Below are 6,069 nucleotides of genomic sequence, written 5' to 3' on the forward strand. Positions count from 1 at the left end.
AAATATACACACTTTAACCTCTAACGGTTTTTTTTTTACATGTAAGTTGCGTATTAAGAAATTGGTAAACGCTATAACAGCTCTGTTTCTCTGAAGACATCACCTATGTAATGTGGTAGCCATGGAGACACGAAATTTAATGCAAATAAAATAAATACCTGTACTGTGTGTGTGTGTGTGCCGAGGGCTTCTAAGCCTTTGATGTCCTCAGTGGATTAGTGGCAGGAAGTCCCACTAGCTCCAAATTCTCTGTTGCTCCGTGCTCCGTTTTCAATACTAACATGCGTCATGTCCCGCCTCTTTGTCCTCGCTCAGGCCTTTCATTGGCTGAGGGGAGTGACTGACACGACGTCACGCCTATGAGCAGAGGAGCTAACGCGGCGCCGACGTCCGGAGGGCGGAACATTACAAATGTAAATGAAACTTTGGGAAACGAAAGCTAAATATTGATAAAGGAGTAGTTCATCACTTTTTGAGTGGCAGCAAACATGCTAGAAATGTAAGTCACTTTTTCATTTTTAATTGATCTGATATAAAAAAGAATTCAAAGACAGATGTAGAGCCAATCAGTGCCATTTATTATCATTATTCTGCTAACTGACTAGAATAGAAAATATATATTAAAAAATACTGGTAATTTTTGAATGTGTCATTGTGAAACTTAAAAACCATGTGAGAGCTAAGAAGGGAAACAAAGGACATGAATTGTGCACACACATCCACACATAGTATTATTCACTTACTTATTACTTATTATTAGTCTACTAATACATTAAATCAGTAGACCTTCAGTGGCCAAAAAAGTTCATGCCCCACACCCCACATTTTTTAAACCAGTCATTAATGGGATTATATTGTTATTTTATTAAAAGACAGTTACTTACTACTGCATTGGTTTTGTTTTGGTTTTGTTTTGCAATTGTACATACAATTGTACATTCATTGCTAAAAACAATTCAGTTTTTTTGCACATGCTTAGGTCAGTGTTGGCTCTGCTTCTATTTTGTTTTATTAAAGATAGAAAGAACATTTTTAAGTTAGAATATTTCTTTATTTTTTTTTTTTTAATTGTCATATCATGGCATTTAGATTTTTGGTAGTGTTACATACTTCATCATTAACAATGTTAGGGGAAGCAGGAAACAAAAAGTGGTTCAAGTTAAATACCTGTAATGAAATAAAGATCAGCAAACTTTGTTCATTTTCCACACATAAGTCATACTCATTCTTAGGTTTTTAGTTATTTTGCCCCTGATCATCAAACCCCCACTGCAGTGACTCCATACCCCATCATGAGGGCCCGCCCCTCAGATTAAAAACCGCTGAATAAGGTTCAACAGGATGCACTGCACCCATGTACGGCAGACGATATTTGTGCAAGAATCACTCACAGGTCTAGATTGTATCTCATGGACTGGTACTTTCATGTAAATTCCTTACTCCTGGCTTTGCTGGCTCACACATTCTCCTTATCGGCCTCATTCAGCAATACTGCATGTCATATAACCTGTTAAATATGTTTGGTGTTAATGGTGTACAGGTAGAGAGATGTACAGTATTTCTGCGATGTAGGTAGATGAAGAAGAATTAGTAAATTGAATAAATAACTACAAAAGCACATGAAATTTAAGCAAAATTAATGGTGGTTATGTAAAAACCAAAGACTGATAGAAAACTCCCCATTTTCTACAATTTGTACATTCAGCTGTCAATATTTTCTGTAGGTGTAAATGGATAAAAGTTGTAAAATGAAATCCACATTGTTGTTTATGCTTAGTTTCTTAATCAGAATCAGCTGTACAAGCCAAGTGCATACAGGGAATATGATTTCTGTTTCATTGTGCTTCATGTACTTACACATTAACAGACTTAACAAGCCAATAAAGCAGGACAAATTAAGGTAAAGAATAGACAGGACTGTTGCGTACACAAGTATGTAAAAATCTGTTTGCAAATGCAAATGAAGTGTTATGTAAATTTTGTTGTTAGAGGGTCATTGAAACAGTTGGTGACCTGTTAGAGGGAACTGTTTTTGTGCCTGGGTGTTTTGGCGTGCAGTGCTCTGTAGTGCCCACCAGAGGGGAGACACTGGAACAAGTTATGTCTAGGCTATGATGGATCTATAGTGATGCATTCTGCCCATGTCCTGACTCAGGAAAGTTCTGAATGCACCAATGATTTTCTCTGCAGTCCTGACCGTCCACTTAATCCTGTGACAGAAGGCGTCTTGGGGCCGTGGATGATTGTGGAGTATTTGAAGCAGGAGGGAACAAAACACAGCTCAAGTGTTATGTTGAGGATCTGCGTGAAGACTGGGTCAGACTGTCAAACAGGAGGGTGACACACCATGTGGGCCAGGTGATTTCCTGGTCTTCTGACGCACATTGTAATCTTGACAGATCTGATCTGAGTGCAGTGGGGAGGCGTGAGGAGTGGCATCAGAGGGCGCTGATGGTTGACTGATGTCTGAGTTGGAGTGGGTGAGGGGTGTGAATGTTGGCTTATCAAGCCCACAGTAAAACACATTCAGGTTGCTGGCCAGGTGATGTGTCACTGCAGTGTGGGCAGAAGGTTTCCTGTTGTTGGTGATGTCTTGCTCCACACTGATTCAGGGTCTTTAGTTGAAGCAGCGTTTCATTGTAGTTCCTGTTTGCTACTCTGGTCTCCTCCAGCAGTGTGTCATACATGACTGTGTCCCCACTTCTGATGGCCTGATGAAGCTGCTTGAGTTTTACTGCAAACCAGGGTTTATTGTTGTTGTTTTTTTTCATTTACTACAATTTTATGAGATAAAGACAGAGATAGAGTACTCTCTTAGTTTCACTTCTCCACCCCATTTATCTCCCTGACCCAGTTTCTTTTGAATTCGTCTTCTCTGTTTCTCGGCTTATGAGTGAATCTTTCCATTTCTTGAATCTCTTTGACTGTAAGTTTTCAGGTATTAATAGTATTAATGTGATTATTGTATACAAATATTTATCGTCTTTCCTCTTTATTTCTGCAGTGATGCCTGATACAATATTAAACAGTTGTAACAACGTCTTTAAATGAAAAATGGCTGTGTTTTTCTCCTGAACTGCCCCCCAGAACCTTTTCAGCACTGGGTAGAAATATAACTATGTACGTGGTCTGCTTCCTGTTCCCCACATTCCCTCCAGCACTCAGCGCTGCCTGATCAACTGTATTTTGATTTGATTTTTGGTGTTATGAAAAGCCTCATGCTAAGTTTCCAGGCAAATTCTTGTCAATATTTTGATTGTTGTCTTGAATTAATTATTTTCTATGTCTTCCAGAATTGTTATAGTGAATTCTGTTTCCCATTTCTCTTTAGAGTTGTCCACACCTTGTCTTATACAGTTTTGAAATTTTACTATTTTCACTGCTGTTTCACGAGATAGCTCCTGATTTGTGATTATTTAACTCTATTTAGCTATATTAAATGTAGTTACTGTTTCACCGAAGCCTGTTTTGCTGTAGCTATGATTCAAATAAGTCTACTGTATTATTTGTAATAATTTGTGAATATACTTATAATCCCTATTCTGACCTTTCTTCTTATAATTGATCTATTTTATGATTTGGAAAATCTGCATCACCTGCTCTCTCTCTTAAATATATGCAGTCTTTATTAAATTTATACTAAATTATACTTATATTTCACAGGAGGTTTATTGTTGTTGTACACGCTGCAATGTTTTAATTGCCACACATGTCCTCACAGAACCCGATGGCAGTGAGTATGTTCATGTCTGGAGCAGCAGACTCAGAAACACTTCAGTCAGTGCAGTCAATGCACGCCCGTCGTTCCAGCTTTGCTGTGTTGGACTGTCTCCTCACAGTCTTGTCCACAGGCTTAGCAGGTTTGTTCAACCCCACACTGACAGTGTCAGCCATGACAAAACGCCATGTGCTAACTGTCACACAAGTTAATTAAAGGTACAGTGTGTAAGATTTGCAGCACTCTGTTGGCGGAATATGGCATAAATGGAATAAGTATTATTATCAGCATATAATCACCTGAAACTAAGAATTGTTATGTTTTTGTTACCAGCCATTCTAAACCACTGGGCCATGGCCACTGAACCCCTGGCTGCTGCACAGCCTCACAGCCTCAGCACATGGGGTGTCAATCAGCTGAGCTGCCAGGGGGCCCCAGACCTCGATCATTCAATTCTTGTTGTATTTGTCCAAAATCCAATGATATTATCATCTATGACAAAAAAATGCAGCAAATCTCCAGGCTTGAGAAGCTGAAATCAGATCATTTTGTACTTTTGCTATTGTGCATGTTGGGTCACTGGAAAGGCTCTGCTTTACACTAAATGGAACATGACCTTAATTAGTATCATTGGTAACACCCACGTTTACACTACTATTTCATGTAATATGGCTGCTGTGAAAAAGGTTTGGCTCTTTCTTTTTGGGGCAGAGTAACATCTCTCAAAATTGTTCATGAACATTAAACTGACCTGTGTGACAAATGAACCCGTTGTCACACTGGACTGAGTAGTGTGTGAACACATACACACTGATTGATTACAAAAATCCACAGAAATGTTCAATGTTAAATATAAATTAAAACAAATTTGCGCAGTATGAAGACTACAGGAACTGTGTGCCCCTAAAATACAGATGTTCCTACGGATAGCATGGTGTATTTTTCACGAACCAGTATCTTTTCGTGACCTGTGAGGTCTGCGGCTGAGTAATGGCTTCTACGTGCTCTCAGAGCCTCTGTCAGTGAAACAGGCGGCTGTGTGGAGTGATGTGACCTCACTGCCGTCCATCATTGCAGGTTCAGTGGGTGGCAGGGGGACAGGTAGCAGGAGAAAGACAGGTTGATAGAGTGAGTGACTCAGAGGGAGAGAGAAAGGCGCACACACATTTGCAACAAAACTGCACAATAATACACTGCAGTCTCAGCTGCTCATATGCACACAGACACACACAGTCACACACATTTACGCACTGGCAGTTGGCCTAAAGTGACAGCAATCATCTGTTCTGAGGCAGGCGGGTGACGTGAGGAATCATTGCAGATTTTATCACATAGGTGTGTGTGTGTATGTCTGTGTGTGTGACAGCAGCAGTATTTCTCTCTCTGATGTATCCCCCTTCTCTTGGTTATTGCAGCTTTGACGCTATAAACCTTACTACACAACAGCAGCCATATTTGATTAGCGTCGCTTTTGTATGAATTATATGACAACAATTTCGCAAGAGAGCAGTGATTTTTTTCCTTTCCAGTTGGAATTGCACTTCCCCTCACGCACTCTGTCATTTAAGACCCACTAGGGGGCGCAAAAACATCATAAAACTAGACTCTACTGTATATCATGCCTTTAAAATAATCCAACAGTGACTGCAAGTTCCAGCTTGCTGTTTATTTGATTTATTTTGTACTTTATTTCATTGAATCTTTTGGATATGTGAGGCTTTTATTTTAGTTTATTTGGCAATGCTTCAAAAATATATCTAAAAATTGTAAATATAATTGAATTTTATAATCCGAATTTGTTTAGAGCTATCTTTACTATTGTATAATCTCATGTGCTTTCTTGTCTCTCTTTTTTATATCATATAATTTCCAAACGTGTGTATCCATTGCCTTTTTGTGAATGTGAAGATACATTAAAGATATGCTACATGATGATACTGTGTTGCAGACCTTGGATTAGAAATAAGAAATAAAAAAAAAAGGTTTAACAAAAGTTGCCTTGGTAAATTTGTGCAGAACAATAAAAATACAAACTGAGTAGAAAAATAAAAAATAAAGATAAAGGGAAGTTCTTCAAATTAAGAAGCATAAGTAGGAAATAGAAAATTGTCAGTGTTATTATAATTTACATTATATGTTCCCAGGGTTGTTAGTAGCTGATTACAAGTAATTCGATTAAAATAGATTTTCTGATATATTTCATTATTCTATCGTAGTGTTTCATCGTCTTGAAATATTTAGTCTCAGGTGATGTTGGCAGCATCTTAATTTGAATTTAACAGTGAAATAAGTGAGGATAGGGGAGGAGGGGGCTCCGTGGAGGCGGAGGGGGGCTGGGGGGAAAAGAAGGA

This window comes from Lutjanus erythropterus, chromosome 19 (assembly GCF_056507025.1).
Source record: "Lutjanus erythropterus isolate fLutEry1 chromosome 19, fLutEry1.hap2, whole genome shotgun sequence".
In the NCBI taxonomy this organism is placed as follows: domain Eukaryota; kingdom Metazoa; phylum Chordata; class Actinopteri; order Lutjaniformes; family Lutjanidae; genus Lutjanus; species Lutjanus erythropterus.